General features: G+C 46.2%; 1 long non-coding RNA gene across 1 annotated transcript in view; it reads left to right on the top strand.

The window, feature by feature from the left end:
• LOC141579020 (uncharacterized) overlaps positions 1-20,407 on the top strand; it is a 36,758-nt gene extending 16,351 nt beyond the window's left edge. Inside the window, exons 3-5 of the long non-coding RNA XR_012509901.1 lie at positions 9,814-9,970; positions 16,891-16,999; positions 19,372-20,407. This is a non-coding gene — a long non-coding RNA (uncharacterized LOC141579020). The remainder of the gene's footprint in view (positions 1-9,813; positions 9,971-16,890; positions 17,000-19,371) is intronic.
• Positions 20,408-24,857: the final 4,450 nt, after the last annotated feature.

Genomic DNA, 24,857 nt, shown 5'->3' on the forward strand with positions numbered 1-24,857 from the left:
TGAAACTCTCTTCCCACCCATTCCCCTGTCCATGCTGCAGCTTCATCTCCCCACTGCTCAAGCTAGAACCTGGGGTTCTGTCAACTTCACCCCTGTCCCTGGGTCCCATCTCCAAGTGCATTCACCACCTCTCTGTATCTCCCTCCCCTCCCTGTCCAGGCCGCCACTGACACTGTCCTGGATTCATGCTCTCTGCTTCCCTTTCTCACTCCCGCTGACCCAAGGAGCAGATGTTTAAAAGACAAATCTGTTCCTGTCACTCTGGTAACACACAGAAGTCTCTCAGAGGCACTTTGGGGAAAAGCCCCAATCCTGGACAAGTCCTCAGAAGCATCCCCAGGAGGTAGCACCTTCGTCCTGTGGGTTTACACACTGGTAAAACACTGGGATCCCCAGACAGAGTAAATCAATCAAATTTTCATTTCATTGCCACGTAAAATAAATGGTGTATAGTCAAGAAAAACTGCTCATGGAAATGAGTGTGTCCATGAACAGGGTTATCTGATTCATTAGGGGTTGTGTCTAGCTGGATGCCTGAGTGTGGGGAAGGAGTTATCTTCCAGGTTAGCCAGGGCTCCAGGCAGATGCAGGTCCCCTAATCACTGCCTCTTGGGAAAGTGGGGGTTCAGCTCTGAGAGGCTGCAGGCCAGGCTGTACCTGACGTAGGATGGGATGAGTTGGGAAGGGCTGAGCCTCTCACATTCATTTCAAAGAGTGTCTGGAGTCTCCACTTTGTAGCTCTTAGCTCAGAAGGAATGGTGACACTTGGGTATCCCATCACCAATGTGGAGCAGATGTGAGTTGGGTCCAGTGAGACCTGGGGCCGCACCTCACTTGTGGACACCTGCAGCCCCATCCTTCATGAGGGCAGAAGACATACAACTGGCACAGAGTGTGGTGTGCAGAGTCAGGGTGGGTAAGCCTCCTGTGAGCTCCCTGGTGGCCAAGGGGACAAGGGCTTCTCCCTTCGGTCTTGACTCTCTATTCAGAATCAGTGGCCCTCTGGCTAACCTCTGATGCCCACTGAAGACATAAATGGTTGACATGTCTCTGGCTGCCCAGGGCCACCCTAGGCCCCTGCTCTGTAGAGACATGTCTGAAAAGTAGTGAGCTGGCCTCAGCATTCTCCCACCAGGACCCTTCTGGCAAATTCCATCCTGGCCCGTCCACTAACTCCTCCTTCACATCTTGCTGCCCTCCCCTCTGTGTTTGTATGTGTGCTTCTAACTCCACACTTTACCTTCTGCTGTTTTCTCAGTTTGGGATGTGCGCTTTCTTCCTTGACTCAGCTCATGGGCTCATCTCAGCCCTTGTGGAGCCCACTGCAGGGACCTGCTGCAGCAGACGGCAGGGGCGGGAAGGCCTCTGGGCAGTGGTGGGAAGGACAGGAGGCCTCTGTGCTGCTCCACATCCTGGGTGTAGAGCCTTGGCAGTGACTGATCAGGGTGTGAAGACCCGAGTTTTTCTCTGGAGAAAGATAGCCTGGGGTTTGGTTCCCTGCTACTTGTCCTTCCTGGGGGGATTGGGAGCTCCCTCAAGTGCAAAATGGCCAGAGTCGCAGGGCCCAGGAGCCAGGGAAAGGAGAAGCCTCCTCAGGCCTTGTAGTGGGGGAGCAGGGATCCCTGCATGCAACCTGGGAAGGGCCTGGGCCAGCCTTTGGGCTCCGGAGAGATTCATCAGGGAGAAGTTTTCAAACTTTAGACTCTCAGCAGCAGAACACTTTCCTTGAAGACAATGGACTTAGAGCACAGAAGTTCAAGCCTGAGGGAAGTGGGGTGGGGCTAGATCCCTGGAAGCCAGGACCTCCTCTGAGGAACACCCTGGATCCAGGCTGGGGGCACACACACACCTGGAGGACCACTGCTCTAGGAGGAAGTTGGGACACAGGCTGCCCCAGGAGGCCTGGGACTGAGATGACAGCTCAGGTTCTTCCTGGTAACCGAACCCTCCTTCTTTTTGCTCGCCTTTGGTATTTGGTAATGGCTCTCTGCAAACTCCTGCCTGCCTTTTCTGCCCTTCAGAGGAGCCTATGGAAAGGATGGACCTTGCTGGACTCCATGGAGCCAAAGGGAGCCCTGGATGTCAGCATGAGAGCCACAGGCGGGCTTGAGCTGGCATTTGGGCCTGCCACCTACCATGTCAGGGAGGCCTGGGTCCAGGGACCAGATCTCTGAGGTTCTAGATTGCTTTTTGCAGAGGAGGCAACTTCTCACGGAGGTAACATTTCAGATTATCCTGGTTTTAAGCACACTGCACACTCTAAATGGGCCCGTTTCCTGACCACAGAATGGGGATAAAGAGAGGCCCCTGCCCTGCAGACAGGAGGTGCTCCTGTTTAGGGAGGATACGCTGTGTGATTTCCTTCCTCCTCACTGGCCTGTGGGGCGTGGCTCCAACAAATGGAGGCCTCCTCACCTGGGCTGCCAGACATGGGTCCCTGCACTGTGCCGCTGGTGTTGCCAAGTCCGAACTCACTCTGCTAGCCACACGACAGGCCAATAAATTGGGAGATGAGATATTGGGGCAAGGAATAGCGACAGAAAGCCGACAGATTTAGAGGATGGCAGAACAATATCTTGGAGAACCATCCTGCTCTAGTCACAATATAGGCTCCTTTTATACAAAAAAACCCCCAAAATACAAAGGGGGTGTGGTTGGTTGTTGCAAACTTCTTGCTGCAGGCATTGTTTGTTCTTGCAGCCATCCACTGGGCCAGGTCAAGGTGTCCCTGTAAACTTCCAACAAAAACAAAGGTTTTTCCTCTATTTTGCAACTTACTATCTCCACATGAGTGCAGAGGGGCTAACACCCTTAACCGTCAGAGCCCGGAGAATAGGCTGAGTCCCGAGAATAGGCTCTCCTGTCTATTTCAGGCTAAAGGCAACATTGATTCACAAAAGGTGCAGCGCTGGCAAGACCGAGCCTGGAAAACAGGGCACAGTGGTTAAAACTAAAGGAACAGATCCAATATAGACTCAGGTTTGTTCTCCTCTGTTACATTGTCAATGAAGTAGAAAGAGTACCTGGGGAGGCGGGGTGTGGCCAGGGGGTTGGGCCTACCAGTGGGTCCTGCCTTGCAGGCTGCCGCAAGGCTGGTGCCTGGAGGGCACCTTCAGTTTCACTTGCCCAGCCCCCAAGGTGGAGAAAATCAAAGGCTAACTGAATAGAAGCCTCAAATAATGGAATGAGGGCTGCAAAAGATTGCTGGCCTGGGAAATTGAAAAGTAAAAACCCATGAGGCTAACCAGAGTAAAAATAAAGTAAAAAGTACAGTGGTATAAAAGAAAATGAAATCAAATAAACATATGCTGAGAAACAGTAAAAATGAGATGAAAGAGGTTGGGAGGAAGGGGTAAGGAGGTCGAGTAGAGATGGACAGTTAATGTACAACAGAAGACCAAAGGCAGTGACTGAGGGAAAGCATGAAATAAGGAATGAATACATGTTTTTGTTGTTGTTGGATTGTCTTTTTTTTCTTTTGAAGAAAAACCCAGTGGGTTGAGAGAGGAAAATAGCAGTGGGATTTTCTGAGCTCAGATTCTGGCAGATGCGGGTTTTTTGGAGCCACTGGGTAGAGCCCAGCTTGGAACTGAAGATACAGGGCGTAGAGCTTGGCTCTTTCTAAGATGCTGACCCCTCCCTGGGGGAGGTTGATCCCAGTACTGGGGTTGGCTTCCCCCTTGTGTTCTCAGGGGCACTGGTCTTCTGTGCCAAAGCCTGCAGAGAATCCCCCAAGCTGGGTCTTGCTCTGTCTTGCAAGTGGTCACCTTCATGCAGGTCTGGGCTGAATTAGCTTAGAAATCCTGGGTCAGGGCTCTATGCTGGGGAGGGAGGGAGGGAGGAAGGCATTCTTTCCTGGTACAGTATCTTGTCTGGTTTGGAGGCTTGCTTAAAGGAGCAAATTTGGGGTGGGGATTGGGCAGTGGTGGTTCTACGTGCAACAGACCGTGCCCCAGGGAATATGCCAGGGCTGCAGGCTCCTGGGAAGGTCAGGATACCAGCTGGTGCTCCCTCAGTCCAGTTATTGGCTGAGATGAGAGACGAGACGACAGAGAAAGGAGAGGTCTGCTTTATGGGATGACAAAAGTTTAAGTGACGATGATTGTGGTTTCCTAGTGGGCCACCATGTTTTCTTTTTCTTGACATTTCATCTGCAGGTTTGGTGGCAAACTACAGGCTTGCAGTAGTGTTCCCGTTAAGATTCCTGATGGGCTCAGGGTATCATTTTGCACCTCCTTTCCCAAGTGGGAAATGGGAATACCATCTCCTAGTAAGATGTAGGTGCTGAGCACAGTGCCTACCTATGTGAATATTGAATACATTTAGCTAGAATTGGTATAACTAAAGATGTTTTTAGAAAAAAATGATCACCTGTGTTGGCTAAAGTCTGTTCAAATGAAGGATTTATTGACCCACTTTTAATTTCTATGAATACATCTTTGTTTAGTGAGGATCAAACAGAGGATTGAGTCCTGGGTCTGCCAGCATCTCACCTAGCATCTTGGGCAAGTTACTCCTCTGAGCCTCAGTTTTCCCCTCTGTGAAATGGGTTTATATCGTATGACCCAGAGATTGCTAATCTCTCTTCTCCAGCCAGGTTTAGAGTTGGGGTGAACTTGTTCATCAGGTTGAGTCGCTTCCCCAGGAGTCTGGTTTAGGGGAGCCAGCTTTTGCAGTCCTTCAGGTTATCAGCTCTTAAAGGAACTGGGCTGGCCAGGATCAATAAGTCTTAAAGATTTGATGAGCCTGCTAAAGCCCCAATAATAGCCAATGTCCTTGGAAACTGGTAATCCCAACTTCAGGTGGCAGACAGGATTCAAAGAGTCTTGCCTAGAGGTAGGGGGCATAGTGCCCCAGTCATCTCTGGGGCTGCTTCCCAGCTCTAGGAGAAATGGGACCTGTGCAGAGTGCCCCTCCTGGCTAGTGAATGGCCCCTCCAGGCCATTCCAGTCTAGCAGGGAAAACTGGCTTGGCTTGGGAGTGCAGGAGGATGAGCATTAGGAGCTGAGCATCTTGGGATGGGGAAGGACCCCACACTGTGGGAGATGGAGAGGAAGGGGATACTCTGGCCAAGAGCTTCCAGGGGAAAGCCAGCCTGAGTCATAGCCCTCAGGTCACAAACTAGAGGGACCTCATCATCCAAACTAGAAACTGACAGAAGTCTCAAAACTGTCTGTCTCCTCAAAACTTCTTAGTATTTGGAAGGGGGCCTTGAGATTGGTCTCACTGCAGTCATGCTACCTCTGCCTAGCATAGTATCAAGAAAGCCTTCTAACTGGGTTAGAATTATCACATGCCTACTTTACTGCCATACTGCAGGGGTCCAATTAAGTGTGTTTGCAGAATCCCCTACCCTGTGGCTCTTGTTCTCAAGTTTGAGCCCCTAGAGGGTGAATATACTACCATGCTTCCGAGGTGGAGACAGTCCCCATAGGAACCAAACTGTTATATAATAAAATCCATCCTTTATTTATCCTGTGTCTGCAGCTGTTCAGCCAGTACATGGTAGAATTTCCAGGGAATGAGAAGGGAGACATGGAGAGTTTGTAGAGCCTGAGTGGGGCATGTTGTACAATTCGAGGCCAAGATGGATTTCTTGAGGAAGTGCCTTTGTGTGAGCACCACACTCAGCTGGACAGCTCGGCCTCCTGCATACCGGGTCAATTTTCTGTTTCTGCCCATTGGCCCCTCATCCCGGAAGCCACCTTGCCAGTCCATGTGGCTCCCTACTGTTTCTCCAAACCAGCTTTTCCTCTCCCCTAGGCTGCCCCTGCCCAGCCGAGTCAGTCCCATCAGCCACTGCAAGGGCTGCCTCACTGCTCTCCAAGCCTGCACTGGCCCCTCTCCACGGCCTCCTCCCCCATCTTTCCAAGGTAAAATTTGCCAGTGACTTCTATGCCAGGCAGCACGGGGACACACACACACGGATACACACGGACAGACACACACACACACACACACACACTTCATTTTCCTCTTGCTTTGGCTGGCTAACTAGCATTCAATGCCTGAGAGCCTCACTTCCTTCTCCTTTGGTAACCCTCACTCAGCCTTTAGAGCTGTCACCTCTTCCTGGCAGCCATCCTCTGGCTCTTCCTCCCAGGCTAGATCACAGCCCAGGACGTGCCTGTGCATATACATGGTACTTGGGGTCCTTGCCACATCTTTTAATAATCTGTTTAGCTGTCTGCCTCTCCTCTGAGTGGGGAGTTCTAGGAAAGCATCTCTGAATCTCTCATGCCCAGCACCTGATCCTGATCAAGGTAGAGGCCTTGGGGCCAGGCCAACGACAGGGCTAAGGGGTGCTCCTGGGCACCCAGGAGTGGACCCTGGTAGGAGGCTCTGCCAGGTGCTCCCAGATCAAACTTCCATGGAATCTTGGTCTGGGAACACTCAGCTGTCTCCTCCAAATCTTGGGTGTGCCATGTGGAGCCCAGTCTGTCTGAAACTTGGTGGGGGGTGGGGCGGTGGGGAATGGTGGCTACCCTTCAGGCTTGCCACCTCCTCCCAGGCTGGGGCCCAAATAGCTTACCTCTACATCTGATGGTGGTGCCTGGCCAGAAACATTCACCTAGTGGTGTAGACAGCCCCGCTCTCCACTGGCTCAGAGAAAGGAACTCTCAACCCCAGCTCACGTGTCAGAGGCTCCGTGCAGGGTTGGAGTCTGAGCAGGCCAGCCCCTTGGAAAGCTCCTCACCTCCAGGCGCTGAGGTGAGGGATGCGCTGGTTTCTGCCCATGAATTGGGCTTCAGAGTCTGAGCATCCTGCCTGACTCGCTGCTGAGCCCCAAGTTGTGGGGCAGGGGATGGGCACCTGCCAAGGTCCCAGGGGCCATCTAGGGTCCAGCCCATGGCCACAGCTCTCCTCCAGCAGTTTGGCCACCAGCGGGTCCCCTTGCATCATGGTGCCTGGCTCAGCGTCCCTCCCCATCTTTCTACTGGCTATCCTTGGCCTGGCTCCATGAGGGTCTCTGCCTAGGATGGGGGTCGTGGCGTGAGGCACTGAATGGCTGAGGTCAGTGGGCACCAGTGGGTTCTGGGAACCCCTGAGGGCAGTGCAAGTCCTACACTTCTTCGTTTTCACGTCTGGCGAACAGGGGGCGCAAGGCCCCGGGCCGCCAAGTCTCTGCCCACCGCAGCCCTGGTGGTTCCCCCCACCATCCTGGCCTCTGAGCATCCCCCAGGCTGGGAGTGAGGAGCACCTGGAGCCCTCTCCAAGCTGCGCGGGGCAAGGCTGAGACTCCACAGTCACCTGGAGTCAAGAGGATGGTGGAGGGGAGGGAGGCGGGCAGGGAGGGGAACAGGAGCGGACCAGAGGGTGGGTGGGTTGGCTTCCTCTGCAGTTTGCTCCTCGCAGGGGCCCAGACACACTGTGAGCCATGAGCCGCTGTGTGGGCCCGGCTGCCACAGCCACCACCAGATTCAGAGCAGAGGCCTGATGGCACTGGGCTGGGCTGGGGCAGGCATGCCGGGGAAGATGCACCGGGCTCAGCTCCCCAGGACTGCACCCGGACCGGCGCCTCCCTGCTCCACGCTGCCCTCAGCCTCGCCCTGCCCTGGGCAGATGAGCCGCATGCCCAGGGGACATGGAAACACTGACACTGTGACTTCTCCGCTGGATATGCCAATGCTTGTCAGGGCAGGTCGACTCTTCCACCTCGGTAGGTGCGGTGGGCAGCGGGACAGAGGCTGAGCAGGGGGGCCCCAGCGGTGTGGGGGGCACATGGCGTGCAAACTTGGCTGTTCCCTGAGCTGAGGGGCTTGGGGGTGGTGCTCCCTAGAAGGGCCAGGCCGCGCCGCCCCACGGGGGAGATGTGCATGGGCAGCTCCTTGCTCCTGAGGGCTCCCGCTGCTCCCCGAGTTTCCAGTACCCGTGGGGCCTTGTGGCCTCTGTGGACACTTAGGGCCTAAGCTGTGGGGAGCCCCAGGCTAGAGGCATATCTAGACCCTTGCTGGGCCTCAGGCAGGATAGCGCTAGCCTTTACTCTTGGGTGAGAGTAGCGGGAATCAGGGGGCAGAAAGGGCCCTGGTCTCACCAGGTTGGCAGGGCAGGATCAAAGAGGCCCAACCTGAACTGTGGGTGAACGTGGGTGGGTGGGTGTTGTCAGCGTGTGTGGCTGTGTATGTGCCTGGCACCATGTTGATGTCACTGTAAGAGAGCACTGGGGTGTGTGGGGCCATCCTAGCTTGTGTTGGTGTGTGCATGACTGTCTCTCAGCCTGTTAGAGTAGGCACAGTGTCTGCCTGTTTCCCTGGTATGTGTGTCTATGTATCTCTCATTGTGGGTGTGGGAGTGTGTGTGTATCTGATTGTGGCGATGACAGCCCAATTCTGGACAGTCCCAGAGTTTCCCAAGGCCTAGGTGTTGGGGGCTGGCAGGTGGTCTGGGGAACGAGAGCCAGGGGAGAAGCCTGGGCAGTGGTGTGTTGGGGGAGTGTGTGTGTGTAAGATGAGCAGGATGCGACCAATGGAGGGAGAACCAGGAGAGGAAAGATGAGACAGAGGAGAGGAGGAGGGGGCCTGTCGATGGGGAGTGTGTGGGAGCTGGTAGCAGCATAGGGAAATCCTAGAAAGTTGGGCAAGTTTAGGGGACTGATGGGTTGCTTCTGGGGAGCTCCTCGGCAGTAGCCTTTATAGAAGTTGGGAAAGACCAGAGAGCTGGGAGAAACTGGGGGTTGGGAGGTGTGAGAAGGCAGGAATGATGGGCCAGGCCAGGCAGGGGTGTGAGGGTTGGTGAGGGACTAGGCCTGGGCTTGGTGCGCTGCAATCCCTAGGCAGAGACCCGGGCCAAGCCTGCTTCCCAGTGGTGAGTGGTGGTGTCCGTGGGGCTTGGGTCTTGAGGTCAGTGTTGCAGCTCTGGGTATAGCGTGGAAGGGGACCTCCCTCCTCCTTCCCAGCCCCCAGCCTGGGGATCATTGGGCCCAGCCCTGGGACTGTGATGACCCTCAGGGCCTGGAGAGGAGGGAGGACTCCAGAGCTGTCCAGGCTGCAGAGCCAGGCTTTGGCGAGTCTGACTGATCTCAGGTGTAAGTGCACAGAGTTGGGCAAGGCAAGGATGCAAAGGTCCAGCTGGAGGCCACCCTGGAGGAGCTGTTCATGGTTTAAGAATGGCCCCTTCTGGGCTCAGCCTTCCTGTGTCAGGAGGCAAGGAGTCTAGGAACTTTGTCCAATACCCTCTTCCAGAGACCCCCAGTGTAATCGGAAGAAGAAAAAGCTGGGAGTGATGGAGAACAGGAGGCAGAGCCCAGGCAGCCAGGCTGGGACTGAGCTGCCTGTCATCAGTCACCAAAAGCCCCTGCATAAAGAAGCCCCTGGCACAGGAAAGCCACCGCGGACCTGCTTGCTCTGTTCTAGGCCAGCAGGGCAGAAGGAAGTCATCGATCCATTTTTGGGATAGGGGCCAGGGCCATTGGCCTGCGGGGAAATTTTCTGGCTCCTGGGATGACATTCCTGTGACCATGTCAGGGCCTTTAGGTGCTGCCTGAGGTCATGCCGGCTTGGCTCAGTCCATTCTGTGAGGCATGGCTCATACATGAGGTGGCTTGGTTGTGAGAGACTTGTGTGACCTGGTGGCAGCATGTGCCATGTGCATGTGTAACTCACGTCAAGTGTGTTGGCCTATGGGGGCGGGTGTATTTCTGTGCTGGTGGACCAAGGAGAGCCTTAATCTCTCCTACCCGGCTGGAACTCCAGCCCAGAACTCCCACCACCTGGCAACCTGCAGTCCTGCGAGCACCTAAAGGCCAAAGGTGGAGGTGGGGTGGGGAAGGAGAGCCCCTCTCTAGGCCTGGTCGTGACCCCTCCTCTCCTCCAGGTGCCATGTTCCAGGAGAATGTGGCCAAGGACGACAGGGCATTTCCAGCTGGCCGCAGCAGACCTGAGCCTCAGCGATGACATCCTGCAGAGCTAGAAGATCACCTGCTCCGTCAAGGTCATCGAGGTCAACAACCCTTTTCAGGCCCTGCAGGAAGGTGAGTGGCTGGCCCCTGTGCCCAGGGTTAACAGGGGTGGGGCCTGCCAGGCGGCACAGCACTGGAGACCAGCGGGGTTGTTACCAGCTGGGCTGCGCAGGGACCCCAGTGCCCCTGGGCAGTCGCTGTGCTACACAAGGTGCGCGCTCCCTCCCTGGCCCACCAAAGCCATGGCACAGGGAGTGCTCTGCCCTGTGGGACTGGAGTGGAGAGCTTGTGAGCAGGTGAGCTCAGCTCCTTTTGGACCATGTCACAGGCATGTGAGGCTCGTTTCCAGCTCCGTGGGCCAGTGTGTGTGCCCAGCGCTGGTGGCACAGGTGTGTGTGGCTCAGGGCCCTCTTTTTGTTGTGTTTGTGGGTGGGTGTGTCTGTGCGCCGGGTGTCTGGGGTGGTGCCCCTCCCCTGACCTGGGTGGGCTGGTGTCTTCTTCGCTGCCTATGGAGGAGCCTCTGGCACCCAAGCCCGTGGTCTCCCCTCTCAGGAGCACAAGCCTGGAGGCACAGCATTTCACGGCCCCTCTGTGCTTTGGCCTGCCTTTCTCGGCTGCCCTTCTCTGGTTTTGGAGGAACCAAGCTCTCTTGCCTTCCCTGCCTGGGCCAGAGGTGGGCGCTGTTGGACCAGGGAAGGAATGGAGTTGGGCCAGGCCAGGCTTGGGGGTGGGGGGTGGGAAGAAGAGCAGGGAAGCAGGTTGATGTTGATCGCGTGACTCACAGGGAGGCTGCCTGCAGCCACCTGTGTGGGCGGGGCTCTGGGAACCCTTGGCCGCCACTGCACTGAACTGCAGTCTTGCTGCAGCCTTACGCTTCTGAGTGTGCGTCGCGGACAGAACCCAGCCAGCCTGGCCCGGCCCCTGAACAGCTGGCTGTAGAGCCCATAACTTGCTCTATTTGGTGGGCAGGGGTCAGGCAGAGCCAGTTTCAAATCCCAGCTCTGTGACTGATCTGCTGTGTGATCTTAAAAGGTCACTCACCCTGTCCAAGCCCCAGTTTCAGTGTCTGTGAAGTGGGGCTACCTCAGCGTTGTGGTGGTGGGTCTAGAGAGGTAATGTACACACAGCAGGAAGCAGGCTGTTGGCAAGCAGCCATCCCTGGGGAGCCCAGCAGCGGTGTGCTGAGCCCCGTGCTGTAGTTAAGGGTTTGAGCGGTGGCACATTGTACCCTAAGTAGGCCTTGATTCTCTTTATGTCCTGGCTACCATTCACTCTGTTCTCCTGTTCCCTGGACAAGAATACATGACACCCCTTGGTCTCTGGGCCCTGCCTGGTTCTACCAACCCCCAGGTCAGGGCAGAGACATGGACCCTGCTGGCTAGACACCGTCCTCCCCAGGCCCTTGGCTAGAGCTCTTGGCTCAGTCTGTCCCTGTGCCGGCCCTGACGCGGCCTGAGCCCCTGCAGGCTCGGCCCGGGCCTGGCCTGGCAGGCGGTCTCCGTGCTCTCTTTTCCGTACTCAGCCCTCCTGCTCGGTGCCAAGGCAGAGGCATTAGGCCTTGCCTTAGCTCTGCTCCTGGCCTGGGGCTGGGGGCTTTTTTCCATCCTTTTGTCTGAGTACCCAGAGGCCTAGGAGGAAGGGCGGGGCCACACTCTGGGCCCTCGTCTGGGTTCTGGGCCCGAAGCTCTGAGACCTGAACTTCGCACTGGGCTGGGCTCCTGGGGCGTGTCACAGTGGTGCCCATCTTGGGAGGCCGGTGCCAGGAGCTGAGGGGCCCTGACTTGGTTCCACCCCAGGGTCCTGGCTGCCTTCCCTGTCATGGCTGCAGACATCAGGTGCTGCTCCGCCTCAGTCCTGGGTGGTTCCAGGGCACCTGCCCTCACTGGCCTCTTCCTCCTTCCCTCCCTCCCTCCCAGGCTCTTACTGAGGGGGTTGGCCTCCCACTGCCTCAGGGCCCACACGTGTGGGGTGAGATCCCTGCAGCTCCAAGGGCCCTTACACTGGGATACAGTGGCCTGAGGCTCTCTCCACCCCACAGCCCTTTAGATGTTTAAAGACAGCCACTGTGCCCTCAGACTTTTTCAGGCTTCACATCCTGCAGCTTGAATAGTTCTCTTTCAGTTCTCTTTTGGAATTGTTCATTTTGTCCTTGCCCCTCTGAACACACAGCATCCCTGATATCTCTTGGTAGGGGACTTAATTTGCTGACCTCAGCTTTCCTGCCTCTAAGATGGGGACAGTGGTCCCTCCCTTAACAGGTTGTTTCCAGGACCAAATGAGGTAAGGACAGTGGAGAACTTAGCTGGTGCCTGGCACTAATCAGTAAAAGCCCCTGGATGGATAACAGGGCAGATGGACACGTGGGACCTCTGTTCTCTGAGACCCCCTCAAGCTCGGGGTCCCACGGCATGTGGGGTTTGTTGCATTTATAGCTGCCCCGTCCTGCCACCTCATGCCGGCCTTTCCCTCCTGGTCAGCTTCTGGATTTGAAGTCCTCTCCTGGCAAGAAATGATAGGAGCTGATGGCACAGCCTCTCCCGGGCAGGGGCCACTTCCACGGGGGATGCTGAGGCCCAGCACTAAGGCTACGGTCACACCGAGGTGGTTCCCCGTGCTCACCGTCTGGAGTGGGGAATAGTTTTGGGGGACCCACTTCTGGAAGGTGTTTCCCCTCCTGAGCTGTTCTGTCAGGGGCTCAGGGCCACTGGTCTGTCCGTCCCCTCTGAGATGTGCCTGTGGGGCTGGGAGTGGGTGGTGATGGAAGGGAGGTTACCCAGGGGAAGCAGATGCTCACCCTGGGCTCCGGGTGCTGGCCTTGGGGGCTGTGTGGGCTGATTGCTGTCTGGGTGTTGGGTGTGAGCAAGGAACTGGGTTTCTGGTCTTCTGTTTTTAACTGAAGTGTAGTTGATTTACAATGTTGTGTTGGTTTATTTTGTGCAGCATAGTGATTCAGTTATGCATGTATATTCTTTTTAGTTATAGGTTATTACAAGTTAGTGAGTACAGCTCCCTGTGCTCTACAGCAGGACCTTGTTGTTTATCTGGTCTGTATGTAGTAGTTTGTGTCTGCTCATCCCACACTCCCAACAGTTCTGACTCAGTAAGTTATGGTTTGCTGGGCTTAATTACTTTAAAATTAATTTCATCTGGAGAAAGCAGGCAGTGGAGGAGAGAAAGAAATGGGACCCTCCTTAGGGCCATGAGGCTGGGCAGGGCTGATGAGATGGTTTCCAGCTGGGCCAAGGCCACTCTCTTGGAGAGCTCTGGCAGGCTTCCCATCCTGCTTGCTGAGTGTGGCAGGGACAGACAAGTGGGCTAAGAGTATGATCTGTGCTACAGGAGAGCGTAGCCAGCCCAGGGGCCCTGGGCGCACAGATGGGGTGCCTAATCTAGTTTGGGAGCAACCATGGGAGGCATTCTGGAAGAAGTGACTCCTGAACTGGGTCTTGAGGTGGGTATTCAGAGGCTTGATCAGACTAACGTTCAAGATGTTTGATGAGACCCTAGGTATTGATGTGCTGTTGCATCAAATGACAAAAAGTCAAGTTGTCTGTCTATTTTTGAGGTGTTAGCAGCAATGACGTTCAATGCTTAGATTGGTTAATCCATTTGGGGGTGAAGAAGGATGATATTTTAATTACATCATTTCTTTCTCACTTATCAGCTGGTTTAATTTTGTAAAGAGACACTTCCCTTCATCTACTGTTGGGTCACCCATTGAACCAGTTCATAGAGGAAAGGCAGGTTAGATGCTTCTTTGTTTTCATTCACTTATCCATTATCAAAACAATAAATTGCTACCCTGTCATCTTGCGAAGATGATGTATTTTAAAAACCAAAATGAAGTCAAGGATTAAAACCTATTTGACAGATTACAATGCACTGCAGTTATTGTATTTGCTGCTGTTCAACCTGTCTGATCTTGTCACCAGTTAGAACCCCTTCAGGTTAGATCTTAAGTCCTTTTGATGTGATCCTTGTAGTCTGAAAGCTTCCTTGACTTCTGGTTTGGCAAAATGTTTCAAGCTTATCTTGTATGTTTCCTGCCCAGGACTAGAATCAGTAATTTCTCCAAGAAACCTTAGTTTCTTTTAGTGGGAAATAATATTGAATACTAAATATTTGACACTGGTATCCCCCCTGCTTCTGGCTTGATTATTGTTTCTAGGTCTTTTCCCTAGGAAGTGCTAGATATTACATATTTGAGAAAATTCTCTGTTGTTTATACAGATGCATCCGATTCAAATTGAGAACTGTGAGATTTTTACTTAACCTATTCTGGGACATCTGTTTCTCCTTTCTTCCTCACTGGCAAATGTGATTCTCAAAGGCACAGGGAATAATTGAATTAGAATATCCAACTAGTCATTTGTTTCACCTCAATTGATGCACACCCAAGTTCAGATGAACAATATCCATAATACCGTGTAAGACTTCAATGAGAGAAATTGAAGACAACAGGAATAAATGAAAAGATATTCCATCCACATGGATTGAAAAAGTTAATATTGTTAAAATGTCCATATACCCAAAGTCTCCAGACGTACTGCAATCTTTAATATAATCCAATGGCATTCTTCACAGAAATAGGACAATCCTAAAAATTGTATGTAAACACAAGAGACACCCAATAGCAAAAGCAACCTTGAGAAGGAAGAACAAAGCTGGAGGCATCACATTCCCTCATGTCAAACTATTATTACAAAGCTATAGTGATCAAAACAGGATGGCATTGGCATAGACAAAAACCCACAAGTGAATGGAACCAAATACAGAGCTCAGGAAAAACCTATGCATGTATCATCAGTTACTTCAGTCAATTTACAACAAATGGCTAAGAATATACAATGGGGAAAGGATAATCTCTTCAGTAAATGCTGATGGGAATGCTGGACAGCCAGAAGCAAAAGAAGGAAACTGAGTCACCATCTCACACCATCCACAAAAATTAACTTAAAATGGATTAAAGCCTTAAATGTAAGATCTGAAAATATAAAACTTCTAGAAATAAAAAAGGCAGTCAGCTTCTTCATGTCAGCCTTGGTGATAATTTTTTTTTTTTTGATCTGCCTCCAGAGCAAAGGAAACAAAAGCAAAAATAAACAAGTCAGATCACATGAACTTCAAAAGCTGCACAACAAAGGAAACCATCAATAAATAAAAAAGTTCCCTCTGAATGGGAGGAAGTATTTGAAAATCATAACTGACATGTGGATAATATCTAAAACATGTGAGAAATAATATAAATCAATAGGAAACAAAAAATAAACAAGCTCTATGATTATAAAATGCATAGAAGATCTAAATAAATAATTTTTAAGGAAGATATACAGGTGGCTAATAGGTACAAGAACAGAAGCTCAGTGTCACTAATCATCAAGGAGGTGCTAATGAAAACCACAATGAGATATCACCTCACACTGAATACAATGGCTATTATCAACAACAACAAAAAAGGCTAAGACATTACAAATATTGGAGAGGATATTGAGAATAGGGAACCCTTGTGCACTATTGATGGGAATGTAAATGGGTGCAGTCACTATGGATACAGAATGGAGTTTTCTCAACAAATTCAAAACAGTACTACCATACAACACTGCTACCCACTTCTGGTATGTATCCAAAGAAAAGGAAAACACTAACTTTTTTTTAAAAATTGAAGTACAGTCAGCTACATTGTGTCAGTTGCTTGTGTACTGCTCAATATCATGGTCATGCATATAAGGAAAATACTTACTTGAAAAGATATATGTACCCAAATGCTCATTGCAGCATTATTTACAACGCTTAAGATGTAGAAACTACCCAAGTGTTCAATGACAGGTGAGTGGATAAAGAAATGGTGATACAGGTGTACAATGAAATAGTCAGCCAAATAAAAGAAAGAAATCTTGACATGTGATAATATGGAAGGACCTCAAGAGCATTATGCTCAATGAAATCACTCAGAGAAAGGCAAATACTGGAGGATTTCACTTATATGTGGAATTAAGAAAGAGATCCAAGCTCATAGATACAGAGAACAGATTGGTGGTTCCAGAGGCAGGAGGTGAGTGCGGAGAAATGGGTGAAGGTGAAGAGGAACTAACTCCCAATTTTAATACAAATGAGGCATGGAGATGTAAGAAGCAGCGTGGTGGCCATACTTAATAATATTATATGGCATATTTGAAACTTGCTAAGAGAGTTGACCTTCAAAATTCTCACCAGAAAAAAAAATTGTTTACGCGTGTATGGTGATGAAAGTTCATCTAGACTTCAAATAGGGAAGAACAAACCTGACTCCATGTTGATCTGTTTCTTGTATTTTAAGCTTTGTATTCTGTTGGTTTTGCTACAAAGTAATCACTAAAAGAATGTTGTCTCTAGCCTGAAATGTACAGAAGAGCCTATTCTCCAGGCTCTGACCCTGAAAGAACACCTTTCCATTCATATAGAAATAAAAAGTTGCAAAACACAGAAGAACATTGGTCTTGTGGAGATTTATAGGAACACTGTGACCAGATCAACAGCAGCAAAGAAAGGATTCAGGTTCCAGGAGGTTTGCACCAACCAACCACAACCCCTCCCCTTTTAGTATAAAAGAAACCTGAATTTGAACTCGGGTAAGAAGGTTTTTGGGGACACCAGTCTGCTATTATCTCCATCTGCTGGCTTTCTGAATAAAGTCACTATTCCTTGTCCCAGCAACTCCTCTCTTGGTTTATTGGCCTGTTAAGTAGCAAACAGTAACAGCTTGGACTCATCAACTGACTTGGGGTGACTATTTCACAATATGTACAAGTATGGAATGATTATGTTACTCATTTGAAACTGACCTAATGTGTGCCAACCATAACTCAAAAAGAAAAAAAAGCTACAGTATCCTAAGATAAATATAATATAGATGTAGCTGTGACTTCTGAAAAGTTAAAACTTTAGTTGCATCTCATGTCAGTTCTCTCCTCCCCCTTCCCTCTCTTTTGTTTGTACCATTTCTACATTCTCAGAACATAAAGCCATTAGGAGACAGGCTGGGACCTGGGACCCTTTACCTGAGTGCACATGTTGATTTTGTGGTAGAAGAGCCCAGTGACACCATGTCTGCTACGGGGCCAGGTACTGTCTGACCTCTGTCTCAGATGTGTGTTTCTGTATTTCAATTATTCTTTATGATTTTCTTTTTTAAAATGAGGTAATTTTATAAGGCACCACACTAGGGTGGAAATGGTTGACCCTTTTTCTCATTTCTCTAGTTTCCTACAAAAGCTCTATATAATGCCAGACTTTGGAACCATCCAGACTCAGAAGAACTACCTGGGCCACTGGTAGTAAACCTTAGAGTGCCACAGTAAATGAAATATACTTTATAATTTCATGTTTGTGTAATTAATTATAAATTAATTAGTTGCTATCTTCATTCATAATTTGAAAGTCTCTGGCTTTTCTAATAGTTTGTGACTTCCTCACTGACATTTAGTGGCTTAATTTTATTTATTAGAAAATTAAAGATTGTGGACAGAATAACAAATTCTGGAATTACTAGGTTATAAATGAAAGCCTCTAAAAATATTAGACTGCTTTACTCCTGACCCACACTTTGTGGAAATGCAGTATTGTGTATTTCATGTTTGTATTAACAGCTATGTTATAAATTACATTAATCTTAAAGTTGCTTTCTGTGATTAGATCTCTTCTAAATCAAATTAATACTAAGATTTTTGTTGATTAGATTTTTTTTACATTTCTAAATACGTAATTTATATTCAGTTTCAAATAGGTCAGGCAGACTTAATGTAAAGTTTCTTTCAAAGGAAAGACACTTTGGGAAGAAAGTCAAGTCTTTTCAGCTTTGCTTAATTAAAGCGTTTCTTTTGTTAGACTAAAGCTTACTTATTGCAGCAGGAACCAGCTTGCCCTTTATTGGGAGCGTGGCTATGTGTGTGTGTGTGTGTTTTTTTAAAGAAATACAATAAAAATGAAAAATAGAAATGAAAGGAAAATAAAGGAAAAGAAAAAGTAGGCTGGTTTATAAATAAGACTCTGAGTGCTCTGTGCTCCCTCTAGTGGTGGTCCTAAATCATTATTTGTGTATAATGCTGTCATGGTGGCCGCATGACGGGTATCCAAGCTGCTAACGCTGCAGTGTAAAGTTTAAAAGTGGTGAATCTGAAGCCCTAAAAGTAACAAAGGATTTTTATTCAGAATAGATAAGAAAATATAGAGAACAATATGAACAAGATAAGAAACTTTGCTGGAAAAGAAGGAAGGAATATTTGACAGGGGGGCTCACAGTAGAAGAAATACAGTTAACTGATACATAAAAACAGGCTCATTTTCAAAACAGAAAAATACCAAGCATAGCAGTAAGATACCAATTTTTACCATTAGGCAAAAATTTAGACACACCCACACTCTCTTCATGCAATGGTGCTTGTTACAACTTTTGTGGTAAATTAATTCAACATATTGATCTATAGTTGAAATACATGTACCCTTTGGTTTATCCGCCTCACCCTTGAGCCTCTATATGGTAGAAATAACAGTACTGGTATGTATTTTATTAAACTAGCAAATGATCGACTCCTGGAAATAATGGATTTTCTCTGAAATAAGCCAGTAGTTAAAAAAAAAAATTTCCGCTGGAATTTGACACAACATTGTAAAATGATTATAAATCAATAAAAAATGTTTAAAAAAATTTCTTCAGTTTAAGACTTTCCTGATACCAATTTAAGTAAGTTTAGGTTAACAGAAAAAGGCATTTAGTGTGTTATAAAACTACTATGGGGTTTTAGCTTAGTGGTAGAGCACATGCTTAGTATGCATGAGGCTCAATCCTCAGTACCTCCATTGAGAAAGAAATTAAAAGTAAATAAACAAACAAACCTAATTACACAACCCCCCAAAATACTATGGGCTGGTTGCATGCAGTATTTTTTTTAAAAAAAAATCTCTACAGTTGTTGCTTCAGAGTTCTTGTTGTGCATCAATATTCATTAACGGTGCTTCTAATTTTCAGACTGGACATTTAGCTATGGACACGTTACTGTCCCCTACTTCTAAATGAGCAGGAGACTTGTTAAAGAAGAACTCTGGCTCTTGGGTGGTCTGGGTCATATTGTAAAGCTATGATATATATATACATAAAACATTTTAATATATTATTTAAAGCCTGAAGAAAATTCACAAACTTTAAAGAATAATTGCAGCAGTTTGAAAAGATCTGTTCTCTTTAGTAGTGTCTTGAAAATCTTTTAAAGATAAAGCCATTAACACTTTGATATGGGGGAGTTACAGAGATTAAAAAATTAATTACAATCTCATATTTTAACACTGCACAGAATAAAACTTAGAATAAATAGTATTCAGAGAAGTTCTAGCATATTCATAGCATGTGTACAGATGGCTTTTATATGTTAGTTAAGGGGATAAGTATTGACGTGATGAGACATGCTAATGTATATTCATTTCTTTTCTCCTGGTGAAAGATGTGTGGATCATTTAAGTAGAGATGAAGATGAACAGAAACTAGTGGCCTCATTATGGGGAGCAGAGAGATGTTAATGAGTTTAGGAAAGTGTAAGTATGAACAAATAATGGGAGAAATTATTTAATCTTAGATATGACTCTGTGTGTGAGACTGTCATAGTTTTATATTAAGCATCCCTAGAGTTTTACTTTTGCTAATCCAAGTTGAAATTGTAACGCATTCTTGAGCAACCAAAGTTAAAGAACATGTTAAATGAGCAGTGTAGTTTTTTTAAGTTTGTTGCACCATATGAAATCATGCGTGTCGTTTGTTCATATTGCCAAACATTATAGTTCTTTCCTTAATGTGGAATCCTGCTTAAATACATTAACTTGTTTGTAGAAAATAATAGTTAAATGCAGTCAAGTTTTTGTTATATTTTTTAATTAATACGAATTTTCTTGATGTAACTACTTAGTCGCATTGTTATAATCACAGTTTATAATATTTGGCTTTGAAGAGTACTTCTGAACTGTATGCCATAAGTATATTTGTTTTTTGACTTTTCTGAATGACGTAACTAAGTTCAGAGTAGACTAGAATTTATGCTGCCAGTGAATTTCAAGACATATAGACTGTGTGTTGGCCAGATTGGATTAGCAGGGGATTTTTTTGAAACACCTATGGGAAAATGACCTATTGTGAATGAAAAGTTTCTGGCATAGATGAAATGGAAATTATTTCTTGGCTTTTCTAGAGTACTTCAAGTACAGTTGATAAACATAATTTTTAAAAATCCTAGATGAATCTACTTTAAGAACTTTAAATATTAGCTTGTTTATTAAATTAGTGATTGTTCTTTTCTGAATAGATAAACAAGATTATACTGTATAGCACAGGGAAATATACACAAAATGTTATGGTAGCTCACAGAGAAAAAAATGTGACAATGAGTGTGTATATGTCCATGTATGACTGAAAAATTGTGCTGAACACTGGAATTTGACACAACATTATAAAATGACTATAAATCAATAAAAGGTGTTAAAAAATAAAAAAAATAAAATGCTTGGTAATTCATTGCTGGGAATGTATAGTACAGAATATATTAATTATGAACAAGCAATTATAACAGTGATGTTTTAATTTTGTATTAAAGCAATAGCTCTATTATTTTCAATTTAGAACACGGGGGTTGCTATTCCCTTAGATGACAAAGGCTGACAATCCTTCTTCATCTTTATGTCTTTTAGAGCATTGCATGTTGTGCGTGAATTAATGAATGAATGTTATGGATTGCCATGAAATTTCAAAAATTTTCTTTTAGGTAACAGTGCATAATCCAGAGAATCAAAGCTACTTGATAGCGTATAAAGATTCCCAACTCATTGTTTCATCAGCTAAGTAAGTTTTTGTGAAATGTCATGCTTTCTTTGTTTTTTCCTTTCAAACTGATATGCAGTGTTGTGTTTTTAGTGTACAGCATTGTGATTCAGTTATAGATAGATATCAATAGATAGACAGATTGTTTTTCATTATAGGTTATTACAAGCTAGTGAATGTAGTTCCCTGTGCTGTACAGTAGGACCTTGTTGTTTATTGATTTTGTTTATAGTAGTTTGTGTCTGCTAATCCCAAACTCCTAACCTATGACTCCCACTTCCCCTTCCCCTTCCCCTTCGGTAACTACATGTTACCAAAGATAAAAGTGTCTATGTCTGTTAGTTTCTGTGAGTAATTATTGTTTTGTAAATAGGCTCATGACATCATTTTAGGTTCCCCTTATGAGTGGTATCATTGTATTTGTCTTTCTCCTTCTGGTTTACTTCCCTTAATACGATCATCTCTAGGTCCACCCATGTTGCTGCAGATAGCATTATTTCATCCTCCTCAGTGCATGTAAAGTTTCCAAGTCTGTCTCCAGCCCTGGTTCTAGCTCATTATAGCAGCTTCTTCCTAATATCTCTACCCCAGTTCTTGATATCACTGCCCTGGTTCTCTGGTCTCTAGCCTGTCCAGTACAATCCCAGTACCACAGGGGGTTAACCTTCCACAGATCTCTGCTTTGTAATAATAATCCCAAACTCCAATTCTGTGTGATACCTTATTTCTTTGGATGTATGTCCAACATCCTTGGTATAGTATCAAATACCCACTTCAGCCTGACTCGTTTATCTGTTTTTTAACCTCTTATTTTAAAGAATTTCAAACAGATAAAAGCAGACAGTAGCATCATAACCCCTGTTGTACACCTCATTCAGCTTGAATAACCAGCAGTCATGGCCAGTCCTGTTTCCATGTATAACTCTATCCATTCCCCCTTCTATATTATTTTGAAGCAAATTACAGATTTCAAATCACTTAATCCATAAGTACTTGAGTATATAATCTCTAAAAGAGGACTCTTAAAATATAACCACAGTACCATTCTCATACCTTATAAATTATTAATTGCTTAATATTATCATATGTGCAGTCATTATTCAAATTTCCAATAGTCTCAAATTTCTAGGAGTCTCTAGTTTCTAATAGATTTGCTTTTAATCTGTAGGTTTCTTTGTCATCTCTGTTTGTCTTATATTTATAAATTATATCACTTAGTAGCCTTAAGGCATATTCTGGTTGTTCTATAACCAAGTTTACCCTCCCTTACCAAAGTATATTCTTGCAAGTTAAAATCTGTTTCTTTGTTTGAAAATGTCTTTTGTATACTTCACGACCCCTGACATGTGCCTTCTAAAAGGAGGCAGTTAGGAACCTTTGTGATTAGGACCTTTGTATCAGATGTCTTAAAAGAGGCAGTAGAGGTCGGAATTGGATGTTTGTAAAAGACCACTCATATGGCTTTTTGAAATTTTCAGCAGAACCCTGATTAAAGCAGGGACAGCATGTTGAACAATTAAATATTCTCCTGCTGTTCCCACCTCACCAGCAGCTTTATTATTTATTAGCTCAGTGCTCCTTAAAGCCTGTGAGTTAACAGTAACAGCATGGCAATTCTGGTGAACATCCCCAAACTTCTAAAGAACAAATTATTTCATGTTAGACGCAAGGAACCACTTCTTAACCAGAGCGTACATTTTAAGGAGCAGCTGGAGAGCAATCAGATATAGTACAGTTTTCTTTAAGGGTTTTGTGTGGTTTTTAATACATGAAGACTCAGCTGACAGAGTCAGCTTACTTCGTCTCTCATAGACTTTTTTAAGTCAATGGACATGGTGATTTACAGAGTTTTCAGAAATACTAGACCCACTTAAAGATTATATTTCCTTGTTATTTTGGGTAGCATCTCGAGAATCCTTGGATATAGATGATACCCTTGTATGACTGCCAGGAAACATGTCAGTTAAATGACCTCATGTTAAAAAATATGATGTAGGGGGTTGGGTATAGCTCAGTGTAGAGCACACGCTTAGCATGCACAAGGTCCTGGGTTCAATCCCCAGTACCTCCATAAGAAAACTTGGTTTGTTCTGATGTTTATGAAGTATTTAATATTTATCTATACAAGGTTATTATGCAATATTAATATAAATAATACTCTTTACCTAAGCTAAGAGCTTACATTTGAAATGGAAAAACATCTAAATGAAATTCAGAAGTGCCCAGTGTTAGCTTTTAAATGTTTAACTTGTTTGGGGAATGGGTTGTGGTAGGTTGTTATGCTGGAGAGTTTTGTAAAATGGGGGACAGCTATGGGTAGTAAAGTTATAAGCATCTGCATTGAATTTATAATTCTAACTTTGCTCAGAAAAAATTTTAGTATCAAGTTTTCCCAAAATAAAGGCAAAATCTTAGCACCTAGCGTGACTACCCAGACATGCTTGGTACACAATTAAATAGGTAGTACATTTTAAGTTCTTTAATAGAAAAAATTAATTTGGCAGCATTTATGACAAATTTAAAACAGTAAGGTCCAAGTAGGTAGAAATTCTTAATATAACTATGTTTGTCTAACATAACAGTCTACATTTTGTTTTCTCTTAAGAGCATTACAACATTGTACAGAATTAACTAAGCAGTATAACCATGCTGAGAACAGTATTTGCTTACCCAACAGTCAGCCTCTGCCTCACCAGAATATCACCAATCACGTGGGCAGAGCAGTAGAAGATGGCATGAGGGCCGTCCCTGGGGTGCTGCTCAGTTTAACTAATGATAATGGTAGGTCATATTTTCTACATATATTCTCACTGAAAGATTGTATTACATGTAAAAATAAGTTACTCCTCTTGTTTCTTCTTTTCTTAATGTCGTCATTTTAAAATTGCCATCATATAATTCACTTATTCATGTATAGATTTAACTGCTTTTAGCAGTTGATACTTTAAAAACCAGCCTGGTAGCTTGGCTCAGAAATATTATTGTCAACAGTGTGTCTCAATAAAGGAAAAGCTGTACCTTTTTAATTTCTAATATTTGTGTTGATGCATATTCATTGTTAGTGTCATAAAAATGGTAACAGCCTTTATCCTCTTCCCACTCCCTGTTTCAGAATGGGGCAGCAGCACAGCAGGAGGGCAGGGTGGTGTGACGGGCAGAGCTGTGAGCTGTGTGCTTCAGGTTCCACGGCACCTACCTCAAGGGCAGAGGTCTGGTATTTGAGGGCTGGTGGGTTCAAGTGACTATTTCAGAAATGAGTACTTGATCTGTTAAGATGACCAAGACTGCATCTTAGTTTTGGATTTAAGAATCAGTTGCTCAGTATATTGTGAGTTTCAATCAATTCCTATGAATAGAACCTCTTAGAGCGCACAAGAGAGCCATGAAGGGCCATGTGTGAAAATAAAGGGTATAAGAACTAAAAGTGGTGAAATCATTCTTTGGGAAGACCATTATTTATAATTATAAGTTGGTTATTAACCATTCTGAAGATGATAGCACACTGATTAGTTTTCTAGCTGTCAATAAAAGTTGTATATTCACTTGTTTCAATTCTCACCTGTGGTAACAGGTATATTTTACCTTTTGTAGGGTTTAGGTCCACTGGTCAATCTAGTTGAGTATAATGCTTGGAATTGGCACTGTCTTGTCAACATGGAAACATCATGTCCTTTTGATTCTTCCTTCTATAGGGGAGAGGGGGATGGTAGTTTAAGGGTGGCTGGACAAGTCCCTGCAGTTCAGGCTTTAGTGCAGTAAGCAACAACTTAAAAACAAACTAACACCTTCAGTTTTTACATCTGTCCAGTTTCTTCATCTGTTGTTACCTTGTCTCGTTCCTACCTTCCCTCCCCTCCTTTTCCTCTTCCTCTCTCACCGGGTCAGTGAGGCACACTCAGACTGTGTACCCTTACTTATCATTTACTTTGCTGACTGTTTCCAACTACTGTAATCATTCCTTACGTGTTGTTAGCAAAAAACAGAAACAGGGCCTCTTTGTTTATGAATCAAATGTAGATTATTAACAACAAATTACAAATCAAGTTTTAGCTTTATCCCATCTGGTTCAAGTCCTCCAGCATCACTTACTGGTCTGATCTGTGCCCGGGATGTGTGTACCTA

Source organism: Camelus bactrianus, chromosome 11, assembly GCF_048773025.1.
Source record: "Camelus bactrianus isolate YW-2024 breed Bactrian camel chromosome 11, ASM4877302v1, whole genome shotgun sequence".
Lineage (NCBI taxonomy): Eukaryota > Metazoa > Chordata > Mammalia > Artiodactyla > Camelidae > Camelus > Camelus bactrianus.